Below are 16,836 nucleotides of genomic sequence, written 5' to 3' on the forward strand. Positions count from 1 at the left end.
AACTGAAACAGAGTCCAAAGGGCATGGGAGGGAAGTTCCATTGGCAAGAATGTCAGGAATTCCATAAATGAGACATTCTACGCTGGTTCCAGGGAAGAGTCAGAATAGAAGAGTATATTGGGTCCACCAAGTCCACCTGCATGGGAAATCTGGAGATAGATTATTCCTCTCTCAGGGAATAAAGTGTACCCTGGGGCAGAGAAGGTGATGGGGCCTCCAGCACAAGACTGATGGAAGAAACGTGGCTAGATCTCGGCCTTCCACAAATCTCTCACCCCCAGATGAGTATCCTCAATGAGAGACCGCTCCAAGAAGAGCTTTCCAAGAAAAGCTAGAAGATGGATTTCCAGCAAGTTCCGGAGGGCACTTTCAAGCAAGTTCTGCTAGCACAACAGGGCAATGTCTCTGCTCTTCAGTGAGCCAGGCTGTGCCCTCCACAGCAAGGTCTGGGTCTTCGCTAGGGGTGGGGTGAGGGGTGGAGGGCTCTTCCTTCTGTGCTAATCTCCGCCCTCACTTCCTAAGGTGCTTTATCAGCCCTCAGGGTGGTGACTGCTCCTTACATCTGCTATCCTTACAGTCCTTAGAATTCTCTTTACTTTTTCCTAGCCAATTCCTTCGTCCTCCAATCTCCCCTGTAGTTAATCATTCTCTGTATTAAAACTTTCCCTGTGCATTACAAGATAAATATGTTCTGGGGATATAATGTAAAACATGTCAACTATAGTTAGCAATACTGAATTGTACATTTGAAAATTGCTGAGAGAGGAGATCTTAAAAGTTTTCATCACAAGGAAAAAATTGTCATAGTGTGAGGTGTGCATGTTAACTCCGGTTATTATGGTCATCATTTTGCAATATATACATATATCAAATCATCATGTTGCACACCTTAAGCTTACACAGTGTTGTACGTCAATTACATCTCAATAAAACTGGAAAAAATAAGTAAATAAATAAGCAAGCAAACAATTTTTCCTGTCAAATTGCTGCATGGTTTCTCTCTCCTGATTGGACCAAGACTGATACCTATGTACATATTGCTGCATAAAAAAATCGTATTAAAACGTAATGGCTTAACTTCCACACCACTGATCATGTCTTCTCTCACAGACTTGGTCAGGACTTTGGGCAGAGCACAGCTTGTCTCTGCTCCTGATTTCTGGAGACCTGACTGGAAGACTAGAAGGCTGGGGCCAGGAAGTCACCTACTCACATGTCTGGCAGTCGCTGCTGGCTGTGGGCCGGAGACCTCAGCTCCACTCTACAGGGTCCCTCCCTGTGGGCTTTCTGGCAGCATGTTGGCTCGGGTCTGAGGACAAACGTTCTGAGGGAAAGCTGTTGGAAGCTCTTGTGAGCTAGCTTGCGGAGTCCCACCGCATCAATTCCAGCACATCACAGATCTTTCCAGATTCAACGAGAGGGAACACAGACCCCTATCTCTGGAAGGAAATATGTCAAATCACTTCAAAGGAAGAGCACATGGGATGAACTATGTTGCTATGGCCATCTTTGGAAAACACAATCGGTCACAGGCTTTCTACGGCTGAACTCAGAGCCTCTACTACCTTAGATTTCACTTAACCAATTTCCCCTGAACTTGTAAAGAAAAACTTGAGAAAATAAATTAATAATAAAGAGGTGTTAGGAAATAGTCTACCCAGAAGGTCATGAAATATTGACTGTGCTGTGCAGGAACCCATCTATCCAAGACAACTGGATTATGGCATATTTTCAGCTGCAATTCTATATTCACATTACATTTTAGTAATATCCATTTTCAAGTATCCCAGATATTTTCAAGCTATATTCAGAAGTTTTCATTTCATAGAAAATACATACATAGACTTCAAACAGGTATAGGAAGCAATATGCAAAAATTCAACATAGGCATATATCAAAAGAGACACTTAATTTTGCATATTGTTGCAACCGCCCTGCTGAAATACAGTCACATTAAAAAAGTAACATCTACAAATACTAACTTAATTTTCAAGGAAGATAGTTCCCACTCAATTTTAGAGTCACAGATGAAGAAATTAAAATTAATTTTAAGTTAGATTTAAAAGTGATGTCTACTAATTTAAGTATCCTGTGGATATAGACCCTTGCGGTCTAATTATAGAAACCTGTTGAGGCTCCTGTTTACCGGAATGTTACATTGTTTCTCTCCTCCACCGTGTAATCCGAGCATACTAGTTGCAACAAGGTTACTGCTTTTTTCTTTTTCTTTTTTGGCTACTTCATTTCCGCAGTCACTGAAACATATCTTTTCCAGCCCTCAACGGCCAGCCTTACGTTTCAGGGCGGCTGATGCAGAGCCTCCGAGGGCTCTAGAGAAAGGAGGGACAGGCCTACCCCGCAGCGCCCGGGCGACCCCGCGGGGCAGGACACCGAGCTGGATCCCGAACCGTGTGCGGAAAGGAAAGATGACGCGTGGCTGCGGGCGGTGGCTTCACAGTCTGGGGCGGTTGGCAACAGGACGAACGCCTCGCAGTGCACTGAACGGGGCTCTGGATGATGAGCGCCGGCGCCCGGGGCAGCGGGGAAAGCCTCTGTTGGCTGAGTCTCCGCCGACCCTGGAGCAGCCTCCACCTGGGCTGCAGGATGCGGGTCCGAGCCACCGAGGTCACGGTGACCGGCACGCAGTCCAGGTCCCAGGTGGGGTCGCTGCGAGGACCGAGGCCCGGCTGCGGGGAGAGCCCAGGAGGGGCGCCCCCAGCGCGCCGGCGCCCTGGGCTCCAGGCCCGCAGGAAAGGCGCGTGTCTCCGCGTTTCTGCATCTGAGTTCGGAACTCGCGCCTCGCCCGCCAGGCCCGGGAACGGTCGTTTTCCGCGATGCAGCCGCGGGGCCAGAAGCCCAGGGAGGAAGCTTCAGCCTGGGCCGCCGCGGTGTCAGGATGGCCGAGTGGTCTAAGGCGCCAGACTCAAGCACCTGCTTCCCGCGCTGGGGCTTCTGGTCTCCGCATGGAGGCGTGGGTTCGAATCCCACTTCTGACAACCCCAGTTTTGTTCCCCCTGCACACCCCGACTCTCCACGAAGGAAAAGCCCCTCACTAGAGGATGCTGGGATGTTCTCAGGAGCCGTATCAACGGTGGACCGGTCATCCGCACGTTGGGCCTGGCTTTTCGCTGACACTGTTGAAAATGTTCAGGTCGGCAATAGCAGGGAAATGGCCATGCTGTTAAAACTAACTCAATAGCTCCCTCTGAAATATTATGGCAGAATTATGTGATTTAGATGTCTTCTCTTTCATTTTTTGAAGTTAAAAAAATGCATCCTATGAAGTTCTACATAGGCGAAAATCTTGGTCTTAAAATTAAGATCTTAGATTTTTGCAGGTTGCTTTTAAATGAGTTTGTCTTCCTGTATTGTATAGCTTTTGAATTACTATTCAGCAGTGTCTCTCCTGGAGATGTACCTCTGTGAAATTCCAGCTCAGCTCCATGGCTGGCCTTACCTAGTAGAGTCTTTGTAGCATTTTTTTCTTTTTTCAAAATTGAGATATATTTGACACACAATATTGTACAACATAGTTCTGTCTGGTCACATAATTATCATTTCTTCTAGTGCTGAGAACAATTAAGATCTAGTCTCTTGACAAGTTTAGTGTTTATAGCACAATTTTGTTGTCCATAATCTCTACACTGTGTATTAGGTTTCTAGGAAGTATGTATCTACTAGTTGCATATATGTACCCTAGAACAATATCTCTCCCATACCCCTCTCCCACCTCCTGGTATCCACCATCTACACTCTGCTTTCACAATCTTTTTTTAATTCCACCTATAAAATATATTATGTAGTACTTGTCTTTCTGACTTATCTCACTTCGCATAATATTCTCAGGGTCCATCCATGTTGATTCAAATGGCAGAATTTCCTCTTTTTTTTATGGCTAAATACTATTTTTAATATATATATATATATAGAGAGAGAATATAGATAGATCTATATTCTATACATATAATTGAAGGGTGTATATAGTGATATATAATTTTATATATTTATATATAAATATACACATAAAATATATTATATATAATTTTATATCTATATCTATATCTATATTTCTCACATCTTTATCCATTCATGCATTGACAGACAAAGGTTACTTGGCTATTGTGAATAATACTGCAATAAACATGGGAGTGCATATGTCTCTTCAATACACTGTTTTCATTTTCTTTGAATAAATACACAGAAGTGGGATTTCTGTGTCATTGATCATTCTATTTTTAATTTTTTGAGGAACCTCCATACTGTTTTCCAGAGTGGCTGCACAGTTAACACTCCCACCAACGGCGCATAAGGGCTCCCTTTTCTCCACATCTTCCCGAACACTTGTTATCACTTGTCTTCTTGATGATAGCTATTCTAACAGGTGTGAGATGATATCTCATTGTGAGTTTGGTTTGCTTTTCCCTGACAGTTAGTGATGTTGAGCACCTTTTCATGTACCTGTTGTCCATTTGGATGTCTTCTTTGGAAAAAAGTGTCTATTTAGTTCCTCTGCCCATTTAAAAATCAGATTGATTGTTATGTTGTTATTAAGTTGTACGAATTCTTTACACATTTTGAATACTAACCCCTTATTCAATACGGCGGTTTGCAAAATATTTCTCTCATTCTGTAGGTTGTCTTTTTATTCTGTTAATTGTTTTGCTGTGCAGAAGAATAGCTTTTTTTCTAAAGAATAATATTAAACACTTTACAGAAGACCTATATATTGGGGGAGAAGAAAGGGTTGGATACCAGGCATGACAGGGAAAAACAATGCATCAAAGTATAACTGGGAGTGACCTTTTATGGACTAATAACAAAAGTGAGTCATGGACAGCCAAGTGTGATTAATTTACTTCTTTGAATTCAAAGCCTCTCTTCCCCTTCCCAAGATGATTAAATTCCTTTTCTTACACTCTCCTTCTCACGTCTACAAATTTATAACCACCTACCACTCTTTCCTGCCTTACCTTTCCTCTGAAATGATGAAATTCTAAATTATTTTTCCCCGTATTCTCCATTTTTCTCTTTTTCAATCATTGTTTTGAGTTGGGACTGTTTATTTTTCTGTTACTGATTTTACTTTCTGTGTTTCAAAGCATCCACAGTATATTTTCGGCTAGATAGGGAAACCTAAAAAAAATAAAATAAAATAAAAATCCTTTTGCAACATTTGCTTCCCTTTGTAAAGTACCGAACACCTGCTGAAGACAAGGAGTACAGGCCTCTGAGGCTCTCTCTAGCCAGGAAACTGTTACGGAGCTTGATGGAAATGTGGAAGCAGTGATCTGAGTATTTGCCCTGTTCCCCAATGTGTCATTTGATACTCAACCTGGACGATGGCAACATAAGGTATGTTGATACTCTTTTAAAGGCAAAAGGCAAAACCAGAAAATGTATGTATTTACACGTATGGTATATCTTTCTCACTAATATAAAAACACAAAGGCTGCAAATCGATTCCAGCAGATGTATTATTTATTCTGTTTTGTTTCTTTCAGTTTCTCTCTGTGGGGAAAAGCAGTGAATTTCCCAGTAATTTTGTAACAGCACTCCAACCAGACTTAAGGGTTAACTTGCTTCAAGCTTATGCGCTTCTTGCTTGCTGACCTAAGTTCCTTAAACTGTAGCAGAAATAACCTACTTTCCTTGAGATTTGCAGACCATTGGCCTTGAGGAGTGAAGGACCAGACTTTCCCAGAAGATAAGGCCTGGCTGCATTCGAAAATAGCCGACTCAGAGTCCAGCAAGTCTGTTCAGGGTCATGTCCACATATGAGTAACCGCCTGGGCACCTGTTTCTCCTGCATGTAGCCCCCTCCCTTTCCCCATGCCTTCCCCTTTACAGCCTTCCAGCAACACCTGGACAGGGAAGATGGTCTTTGAGACATTAGTCTACCATCTTCCCAGGTTGCCGGCTTCCCTTTCCCATCGTCACTTGTCTCTGAGCACTGATTTTCCAGCTGCAAGCAGCCAACCTGAGTTGGGAACCAGTTCTCTGTCCAGTAACAACTTCCCCAGTGGAAAAGCCTAGGACAGATGTGTGGGAGCCTCTTCAGCTGAGCTACTACTCAAGAAAGCCCCGGTCTTCTCGTTCTCATGGTCAGGCAGGAGACTGGCCTTTACTTTCCCAGTGGCGAGGCAGACAATGTAGCATCTTCCTCCCACAGACCACAGGATCTGGCTGCACGTCTCTCCCAGGAAAGGGAGGGCTTTCTGGCTACCTTGTATTTGTTTGTTTGCTTGCTTTGTTTGTTTTTAAGACGAGTTCCCAGGCTTCGTTAAGGTCACCAGGTTGGCAGAACAAGGCATGACCTTCTGATGGAAATCACTGCCGCCTTCTCCCCAGGAAGAGGGGGTCACTGGTGGCTCTGAGATGTTTAAATGCGCCCAACGGGCTGTGGAGACACGCAGGTTCTCTAATGGAGAATTTTCATCGGTCAGCTCCCTGGCTGGGGTGCGAGAGATGCCTTCCGACGTGCTGTAGGCCGGATGCTGCGGCCTGTGAAGAGGTCTGGTGGGGGGAGGGGAAGGACGAAGTAACGGAGGGTGCTGCCCTCGTGCGGGGAAATCGAGATGGGGCTGCGAGGACGGGGAGAGCGAGAGGAGTCTCGAGCGGGAAGAATGAGACTAGGACCTAAAGGTGAAAATGTTTGAGGAGTCTGGCAAGAACGAAAAAGAGCCATGTCAGAAGTGGGATTCGAACCCACGCCTCCATGCGGAGACCAGAAGTCCCAGAGCGGGAAGCAGGTGCTTGAGTCTGGCGCCTTAGACCACTCGGCCATCCTGACACGACACGCAGGATCTGTGCGAAGTAACAACTGTCAGTGATCAAATGTACCCTAGAACAATATCTCTCCCAAACCCCTCTCCCACCTCCTGGTATCCACCATTTACACTCTGCTTTCACAATCTTTTTTTAATTCCACCTATAAAATATAGGGAGCGGAGAGCTCCTTCTAGCAGGTGCTGGAGCGAACAAGCATTCGGCACGACCTGCAAAACCCAAAGCTGGGACCGGACGAGGCCTGCGGGGAAACTGCGAGTTGGCGACAGGATGAACGCAGCTCTGCAGTCCGGGCGCCCACACCCCTCCGGAGGTCTTTCTCCCGCTGCCCCCCAACCCTGCTGGCCGAGACTTGCAGGACGGGCCTTAGACGTGGGAGCTGGGGATGCAGGTTTGATCCACACTGTGTGGAAACCACCGTCTAGGGGGCCTCTCCCCGAGGTTCACAGACTCTCCCGCACGGTCCCTCACAGTACTTTATCTCAAAAAGTTTTATTAGTGGGGAGTGGAACTCTGAGGGAAACTGAAATATCCCCCGAACACTGGTATTTTCAGCAACTTAACAATCGCCCGCCCACCTTGGGTCATGGCTCTGTCAAGATGCCCTTGACATCTCAGTCAGGACTTCTTTCTCCTTCTCTCTTTTAAATTCTCAAAACATATTGGTGTCATCAGTCAGATGAAAAGCTAACAACTTGACTTTTAAACAAATATAATATGAACACAATGTCAAAGATTTCATATATCTCACCAATTAATGGGTAAACTGATAGAAATGCTTGAAAGGAGAGTATGAAGAACGGACAGCACACAATCAGAAATGCTGAAATAAATTGCTAAAATATGCAAAACTGGTTAATATCCTATAGGGCAATAAAACAATGTTTGGGGTTATCTCTTCTACTGGGCAAAATTGTGTCTCAACTGAGCAAAATCTTTTGTGCTGATATAAGCAAGAATCACTTGCATTATTGTCACTTTCTGTAAGTTAACTTCTACCATCATAGAGTTCTAGAAAAGCCTAGTGAATAGAAGGTCAGTTAAAGGTGCACGTTCTTATAAAATAAGATAATTCCCTGAGGGTCTGGCAGACAATGCCTAGCACTAAGGCAAGGACCCAATAATTTCTGTTGTCCATTTTTAAGTCTTTGACAATTTTTTTCTGACATATATGAAATCTTATATAAGCTGTTTAACTGTAAGCTAATCAGGAGAGTGTTAGTGGAGATGGAGACGTGTTTGATCAGGTCACTTAGTTCTGACTCTTAGTTTACCTATTTATAAAACTGGGGATATATGTATTTAATTGCAGTACTGTGGTCAGGTGGCACATTTTAAAATCTTTTATGCTTTCCTTAGTTTACAGGCTTTTGAAGGGGAGCAGAATATGCCACCTAGGTTGTGCTACTTTGGCATTTGGACCCAACTGCCTAAAAGAATTTAGATAGAGGGCCTGGTCCAGGAAGAGAGCTATTAGCAGAGATAATTATAAAGTGTATGGGCCAGGTGTGGTAAGCTGAGGGGGACTAGCAGGGCCTGTTTGTTCAAAGTCCTCCCTGGGTCCCACTGTCTTTGCCTGGCATGACAAACATTTGCTCACCAAACATTTGCTTTTCCCATCTTCCTGTGAATTGTCTTACTTCTCTTTGAAGCCCCAGACCTCCATCCCATTCTTTAGCTCAGGATGGCATATAAGTCAACTTGCCCTTGAGTCTCTTATCTTTGGGGCTCCCATAGATAAGAAATCAAATTTATTTTTGTCCTATGGACCTGTTTTATGTCAACTTAAATAATAGACTAGCCAAAAGAACCTAGAAGGATAGAAAGAAAACTTTTCCTCCCCTACACTTTCTCATCGTCTTATGTTCCCCAGATTAATAAAAACAAATGTATTCTTCTTCTTTCTTCTTCCTTTGTTCTGAATCTTTTTTCTATCCCTCCCTCCTTGATTATTTAAAATATCAGATGTATGTATTGTGAAGGGAATTCAAAATCAGCAGAGGCTCTAGAAGGCATGTGATATTTGTTTCTCAAGCCCAATACAATATGCAAGTCAATTGAAACACAAAATCCAGCAGACTAGAGATACAGCCATGGACATTAAAGACTCCACAATTTGATTGATGGAAGTAACTAACTCCATCCTGCTACGGTAGGCAGTTAGTTAGGTTCCAAAGGATGCGTGGAGACCAACAAAGAGGACGTTAGAGGCTGGTCCTGGTAGCACTCCAAAACAAAACCACAAGAAGCCAGATTGCATCAGACAGGCCCAAGACAAAGAAGGCAGGTGGGAAACCCTGACCAAGTAAGGGTGAAAAGTCACAAACCAAAAAAAAAAAAAAAAAAAAAAGAAACACCCCTCCCCCATAATAAATATTCCATCCCCTAGTTAACAACGGTCGGTGAAAGATGGTAACCCAAACCCTGAATGGGCAACTCTCCCTTGAGCTCACCTGCTTTCACAATCTTTCACTTTAATAAACTTTCTACTTGCACCTCTCAACTGTTGTGTCTGGTCTGTCCTTGAATTCTTTCTCATGACAAGACCAAGAGCCTCCCAGGGACATCATGGGGCTGGGCTGGGCAGAGGTGTCAGGGCCCGGCGTTCTCCCCAGTCCACCCAACAACACTTTCTGCCCTACCATTCCAACTGGAGACCCAACATGAAGAGAGGGAGTTAACCTTGCATGGACTTGACCTTGCAAATGGATACTATTCTACTATTCCAGCCACAGGAAGAGACGCTTTCCTCGTACCCCCCACCTCAGCTCAGCCAATAAGCCACCATACTTCAACTCCCAGTTTATTCCAATGCACTTTTCATTTGTAACTGTCTTCCCAACTTACCCTTTTTCTCCTTATAAGAGCGTATTTCTCCTCTGTTCTCTGGATTTGCCTATGGTTTTGTCATAGCCTGTTTGTTCCAGACTGAAATTCTCTTTTATTCCCAAATAAACCCATCTTTTGCTGGTAAAATAATTGGCAGTTTTTGTTTTTAAGGTTAACAGGCTAATTCAATACTGAGATAATAAATATCTTTATGATTTAAAGGCCTTTAAAAATAATTGTTCAAAATTTAATTTGTGTGTCACTACTCAAACCGTATTCAGAACCTCGAGGGAGAGATAACAGCGTGGTCCCTCCGGTGATGGAATGTCCCCAGCGGCTCGTCTAGCAGTTCCAAGCCGGGGCTGAACTGTGACTGCACCACGGGCCTTCTACACTAGATCTTTAAGTTTCTGAATAGAAATTGAAAGACAATTTTGAAGCTAAAGATGAGGCAGTGAGGAGTGCGCGATAGAAATGAGATTTATGGGGCACCTGGGTGGCTCAGTGGTTAAGTGTCTGTCTTCGTCTCAGGTCATGATCCTGAGGTCTTCCCGCCACACCGCGTCCCCCCCCTTCTCCCCCTCCGCGGGGACAGTGATCAGCCGCGGGGAGTCCCGCCCCCGCCCCCGCCTGCCCCTCCCTCTGTCCTGCCCTCGCCCCGCCCTCACCCGTCCTCTCCGCTCTGTCCTCGCCCCGCCCCCGCCGCCCCTCCCCCTGTCCTGCCCTCGCCCCGCCCCCTCTCCTGCATGCCCCTCCCCCTGCCCGGCCCTCGCCCCGCCCTCACCCCGCCCCTCCGTTCGGTCCTCGCCCCGCCCCCGCCGCCCCTCCCCCTGTCCTGCCCTCGCCCCGCCCCCTCTCCTGCATGCCCCTCCCCCTGCCCAGCCCTCGCCCCGCCCTCACCCCGCCCCTCCGCTCGGTCCTCGCCCCGCCCCCGCCTGCCCCTCCCTCTGTCCGGCCCTCGCCCCGCCCCCTCTCCTACGTGCCCCTCCCTCTGCCCGGCCCTCGCCCCGCCCTCACCCCGCCTCTCCGCTCGTTCCTCGCCCCCCCCGCCGCCCCTCCCCCTGTCCTGCCCTCGCCCCGCCCCCTCTCCTGCATGCCCCTCCCTCTGTCCGGCCCTCGCCCCGCCCTCACCCCGCCCCTCCGCTCTGCCCTCGCCCCGCCCCCGCCTGCCCCTCCTCCCTCTGTCCGGCCCTCGCCCCGCCCCCTCTCCTACGTGCCCCTCCCTCTGCCCGGCCCTCGCCCCGCCCTCACCCCGCCCTCACCCCGCCCCTCCGCTCGGTGCTCGCCCCGCCCCTGCCTGCCCCTCCCTCTGTCCGGCCCTCGCCCCGCCCTCACCCCGCCCCTCCGCTCGGTCCTCGCCCCGCCCCCGCCTGCCCCTCCGCTCGGTCCTCGCCCCGCCCCGCCTGCCCCTCCCTCTGTCCGGCCCTCGCCCCGCCCTCGCCCCGCCTCTCCGCTCGGCCCTCGCCCCGCCCCCGCCGCCCCTCCCTCTGTCCTGCCCTCGCCCCGCCCTCACCCCGCCTCTCCGCTCGGCCCTCACCCCGCCCTCACCCCGCCCCTCCGCTCGGTCCTCGCCCCGCCCCGCCTGCCACTCCCTCTGTCCGGCCCTCGCCCCGCCCTCGCCCCGCCTCTCCGCTCGGCCCTCGCCCCGCCCCCGCCGCCCCTCCCTCTGTCCTGCCCTCGCCCCGCCCTCACCCCGCCCCTCCGCTCGGTCCTCGCCCCGCCCCCGCCTGCCCCTCCCTCTGTCCGGCCCTCGCCCCGCCCCCTCTCCTACGTGCCCCTCCCTCTGCCCGGCCCTCGCCCCGCCCTCACCCCGCCCTCACCCCGCCCCTCCGCTCGGTCCTCGCCCCGCCCCCGCCTGCCCCTCCTCCCTCTGTCCGGCCCTCGCCCCGCCCTCACCCCGCCCCTCCGCTCTGCCCTCGCCCCGCCCCCGCCTGCCCCTCCTCCCTCTGTCCGGCCCTCGCCCCGCCCCCTCTCCTACGTGCCCCTCCCTCTGCCCGGCCCTCGCCCCGCCCTCACCCCGCCCCTCCGCTCGGTCCTCGCCCCGCCCCCGCCTGCCCCTCCCTCTGTCCGGCCCTCGCCCCGCCCCCGCCCCCGCCCCGCTCCGCCGCGGCCGCGCCCTGCTCCCGGGCCCCGCACCCAGGCTTCCCCCACGCCCTCCGCCCCGCGGGGGTCGCGGAGCGGCCAAAAGCGCTGGTGGAGGCGCAGGAGATCCCAGTTTGAATCCACCCCTAGAAATCCGTGTGGGAGCCCCGCCGGTGAACCGCGAGCTCCCGGGAAGCGGCTTCCGTTCGGGTTCTGCTCGTCTTAGAGTCCGCAGGCCGCGCGTTGGAGAAGGCAGCGTGGCGTAGGCCCGGAGGGGGACGCGGAGTAGAGGAGCGGGCGCGGGAGAGGAAAGGCACTGCCGGCCCCGCGGGTCGACTGCTGCGGCACCAACAAACCCGCGAGCCCCAAGCGGCGCCGGCGGCGGGCAGCAGAGTGGCGCAGCGGGAGCGTGCTGGGCCCATAACCCAGAGGTCGATGGATCGAAACCATCCTCTGCTAAGCGTTTTGTCCCTCCCAACGCGAAGTGCGCACGCTCTCTTCTCTGCAAGTCCCAGAATCGCCACAGACCACCGGGCCGACGAAGCAAGTCCCAGACGTTCACGGCCGTGACGCTACTGCGTTACACCTCTTGTGCTCTTTCGGATCCTGCTGAAAGTTGGCCACTGTCAAAACTGTGTCTTTTTCACATTTTTAAAGCTCACGACGTAGCGGAAACAACGCACCATCTTCGCGTCCGTATGCCCTGACTCCCCTGCTGCTTCGCTCTGCAGCGGGGCCACCGGGTCGCCTGGACGCGCGAAGATGGCCGTGTCGGAGGCCGCGCGCCCTTCCGCCGGCCTGGTCCCTCCTGCCTTTTAATAGGACGCAGCTCAACACGAAACTGGAGTTAAAACATAGAGCAAGTGGGTCCAAGCGGACTCCGGTGCGCTGGTGGCGCGGCGCGGCGCTCTCCAGGGTCCACGGCCGTGGAAGGGCGGGCGAGTGGGCGCCAAAGGCAGAACTGGCAAAGGGGAGGATGCACAGGTGTGGGGCAGGCAGACGCGGAGAGGGTGAACGACAGGAGCGGGCAGGCAAGGTGAGGACGACGAGCGCGGGACTGCAGAGCGGCGGGTTTCCAGGGCGTTAGTTTCCCGGACCGAAGCCGCGCTCAGAGAGCGTGTCACGTCTGTCCGTCCGTTGCTCCGCCATCAACATCCCAGGACCCCCAACTCCGAAGGAAAACACTGTTAGAAGGAACAGGAAGGGAACCTCCTGCCTTGCGCCACAACCCTCCATCCTCACCGAAGGTGGGCCCTCCTCAAGTTCGTCCAGCCACCGAAGCCACCGGTGCAACGGACGCTCCTTCCTCCCGGCGAGGGACGTGCGAGTCCCCCGGCCGCCGGCTGCAGTCCTCACGTGCAGGAATACCCATTCCCTCCCCAGTGCATCCCACCGTGTTCCGAGCCACTTTCCTGTCACTCCCCCCGCAGTAAATATCGCCCAATAATTGTGGAAGGAAGACTGCAGGGCTCAGAGCCGTCCAGCTCGGGTGCGGCGCCGCGCGGGGGGGGTGACCCGCGCACCTGGAGGGCGCTGGCGGTCTCCGAAATCGTGAGCGTAACTAGCGCTTCCTGGAGCTCTTGTTACTCATGCAGTGACCGAAGGCGGCCTGCGCGAGGCCTGGGTAGCTCAGTCGGTAGAGCATCAGACTTTTAATCTGAGGGTCCAGGGTTCAAGTCCCTGTTCAGGCGGTGACTGCTCCTTTTATTTCGGTAAGGTCTAGGTAAGCAGAGCTCACCTGCAACACCTCTGGAGTGGGGTATCCATAACAGCCAAAACAAAGGCATATCCTTGAAATGGCTTATGTTCTAGTATTTCAGTAATTACCTCTTCCCAATAGTAATTAAAACATGGTCCCAAGTTGCCAAGAGGAATTGAAAAAGGGCACAATGTAAAAATAACACACAAGGGACGGAATTACTAAGACAGCCATTCTAAGGTTCCCTTGACGTGATTCATTCACCTTGGAGTGGCGGGGGAGCATTTTAGGGGGACCTGACAAGAATTTAAGAGAGCAGTGACTCTGTCCAGTTGTCTCTGAGGCTCCCCACAGTTTGGACCGACTCTTCCTACACACAAAAAAATGGGTAGCATCTCAAAAGCCCCTGGTTGTAAAAGCCATAATATGCAAACACATTTTTGAAATGGTCTTAGCTGCCTTTTTTGTCTTTACATTAAAAAGTTTCTGTTGTTATCCAGGGATTTCGATTATGGTTGAAGACCCTGATCCTGGGCTCCAACAGCATGGTTTCTGCGGGCAGAGTGTTAAACCACGTGGCTGTGAATTCAGTTTTTGTAATTCTTTATACTTTTAGCCTGATGGTATGAAATATAAATACTGCACCCACATTCATTGTGTTAGTTCTCTCCTTCTTTGTTGTTATATTATTAGTTTGAAATAATCAGGTGTGTGCCATTTTGAATCTCTATCCTGTCCTTGTTTATGTTATTTATTATTCTTGTACACACATGAAAGATAACATCATTCTAAAAGTCAAAACTCTGCAGATATACTGAGAGAAATGTCACTCACCCCAATGGTTTTCTCACTTTTCCTCCATCTGTCTCTCTCCATTCACTCCCACCTGCTCTCTCTGTGGGTCATCAGTCTCTCCAGGTCTGGTTTATCCTTCCTGTATCTCTTTTTGAATAAGCACACAGAACGTAATTTTTAAATTTCCTCTTCTTTCTTAAGCTAAAGATAGAATACTATAGATGTTGATTTGCACTTAATGTTTTCGCTTAACGATAGATCCTAGATATTGCTCTGTCAGTTCATAGAGATCTTCCCTGTTCTTTTTTATATTTTTACAGCTGCATATGTACTCCATTATGTGGAGGTAACAGTTTATTTAACCACTTTCTTTTGTATGAGCTTTTAGGTTGTTTGCAATTATAGACAATGCTGCAACAAATAAATTGGCACGTGTGTATTTTCATTCTGTTGAAGGTAGATTTTCAGGGTAAATCACTAGATTTGAGATTGTTGGAAGAAATGATGAAGGCATATACAATCTTGTTAGATATACCCAAATTCCCCTCCATAAATGTTGTGTCAGTTTGTATTCCCACTAGTAATAAATAAGACTGCCTGTTAACACCCCAGAGCTTTGACATACTCTTTAATTTTTGCAAATCTAAAAGCAGAAAAATGGCATCTCAGTTTGGTCTCAATTTGCATTTCTTTATCTATTAGAGAATTTGGACACATATTCATATATATAAGGGCCCTTTTTCTATCTTTAAAAAGATTGTCTATTAACATCTTTTGACTATTTTATGATGAAGTTTTGGATTTTTTTTCAATTGTTAGTTGTTAATTAATTGTTAATTGTTTCTCTCTCTATGTTAGCCAATTTACTATATGACGTTTCTCCACATCGTCACCCAGAACAGTATAAACAAGTTCCTGATTGATTCATATACATGCTACCGAGAGTTTTAAAGTTTGTTTTTGACATTTATATCCTTGATCTTTCTAGTGTTACTCTTTATCTAATTTCATATTTCCATCCATGGGAATACAATATTTTTTCCTAGCTCCATTTATTCAATAGCTTGGACTCTGCCCTGCACAGGCCACCACTGTCCTTATACCAAATTACATAAACACACAAATCTCTCCTGAGCTCTCTGTCCTGTTTAATCAAGTTGAGGTTCAATGCCAGTGCCTGTATTGAAATATTTTAATTGCTGGAGTGTCTAATAAGTTCTGCAAGCTTGTTGGCAATCCTCTCCTTATTTTTAGTAAAAGTGTCCTTGATATTATAGGCCCTATACACTTACATATAATTTTACAAAAAGGTCTTGGAAATTTTTTCAAGTTCTTGGAAAACATTGTTGGAATTTATATTGGAATCACATTGAATTCATAGATCAATTTAGGAAGAAATGATATCATTGAGATATTAAGTCCCCCATCCATAAAATTATATACCTCTCCATTTATTTAGGTCTTTAATGTCTCTTTTGAAAAGAGGCTATTTTGTCATTTTACCTTTTTTAATATTTTTAGAAAGTTTGTATTTTTAACTGTTAGTTACGGTCCTCATCGTGGCATTTAAGAGCTTTATTCTCCTCTTTCTTTAGACAATCTCTTCTGCTTTTTAGTCCGAGCAACAATAACATAGCACTATATATTCTTCCTTTCCACCTCCCTACTCTTTCAGCCACAACCACTTTTAATCAGCACATTTCCAGCTCTTGGTGCATACTTTGGTGCAGTCAACTGAGTTTATGCATAAACACTTTATCTTTTATTCTTATTTGTAGGGGGCTAAATAGCATCCCTTGGAAATTTGTGTCTATCCAGAACCTCGGAATGTGACCTTACTTGGAAAAAGGTTTTTGCAGATGTAATGAGTTAAATTAAGATTAGTTAAATTAAATTACAGTGGATCCTAAATCCAGTGGCTAGTGTCTTTGTTAACAAAGGACACACAGAGACAGACAGAGGCAGAGATTGGGATGGGTACAGGCCAAGGAGCCCGGAGGACTGCCCAGAGCCACAAGAAGCTGGGAAGAAGCCAAGAAAGCGTCATCCCTACAGCCTTCAGAGAGAGCCTTGCCCCTGACATCTTGATCTCTGACTGCTCGTCTCCAGAACTGAGAGATCACACATTTCTGGGGTTTGTAGTGATTTGTTCTGAAGTGGTAGGGAACGTATTGTTCTCTCAGTATACAAACGTATTGTTCTCTCAGTATACACATTCATTTCAGTAATTGACCTCCAGTATGTCTTCAATTCTTTGCTACCTTGAGTTGCTACAATGACTATCTCCCATGAAGCCCCCTGTGGAACTAACTGAGCTGGAATTTCACTGAGGAATATTCTTAATAGTGGGATTTCCACAACTAAAAGGCTATACAAAATAAGAACTCATTTAATGCCAACGCTGGGAAATCTAAGATATAGATTTTGAGAGTAAGCTCTTACTTGTACTCCATGTAGAAGTTCATACATAACACATGCGATTCTTGCTGTGACAAACCGAAAAAGAGGAAGTACATCTAACTCAAAGTGATCTGAGAAAATATCCCAGGGGAAGGTGACCCTTGAGGCAAATCTAAAATAAGGACTAAACTTGAAGTGAAGAAGGAGGAAAGTTATTTTTGGGGGGGTGGGGGGGGAGGCTTTTT

General features: G+C 48.2%; 4 non-coding genes across 4 annotated transcripts; 3 read left to right on the top strand and 1 right to left on the bottom strand.

The window, feature by feature from the left end:
• Positions 1 to 2,890: 2,890 nt before the first annotated feature.
• Positions 2,891 to 2,996, top strand: TRNAL-CAA (transfer RNA leucine (anticodon CAA)). The gene is made up of 2 exons: positions 2,891 to 2,928; positions 2,951 to 2,996. It is a non-coding gene; the product is annotated as a tRNA-Leu (tRNA).
• Positions 2,997 to 6,684: 3,688 nt separating this feature from the next.
• On the bottom strand, positions 6,685 to 6,790 carry TRNAL-CAA (transfer RNA leucine (anticodon CAA)). Its single transcript has 2 exons — positions 6,753 to 6,790; positions 6,685 to 6,730 (listed from the first exon to the last, which is right to left on the bottom strand). It is a non-coding gene; the product is annotated as a tRNA-Leu (tRNA).
• Positions 6,791 to 12,084: 5,294 nt separating this feature from the next.
• On the top strand, positions 12,085 to 12,156 carry TRNAM-CAU (transfer RNA methionine (anticodon CAU)). The gene has a single exon. It is a non-coding gene; the product is annotated as a tRNA-Met (tRNA).
• A 1,159-nt stretch (positions 12,157 to 13,315) lies between these two features.
• TRNAK-UUU (transfer RNA lysine (anticodon UUU)) lies at positions 13,316 to 13,388 on the top strand. The gene has a single exon. It is a non-coding gene; the product is annotated as a tRNA-Lys (tRNA).
• The last annotated feature ends 3,448 nt before the right edge of the window (positions 13,389 to 16,836 follow it).

This window comes from Mirounga angustirostris, unplaced genomic scaffold, assembly GCF_029215605.1.
Source record: "Mirounga angustirostris isolate CCGP_5_RB_7025 unplaced genomic scaffold, mMirAng1.0.hap1 SCAF_8, whole genome shotgun sequence".
NCBI lineage: Eukaryota > Metazoa > Chordata > Mammalia > Carnivora > Phocidae > Mirounga > Mirounga angustirostris.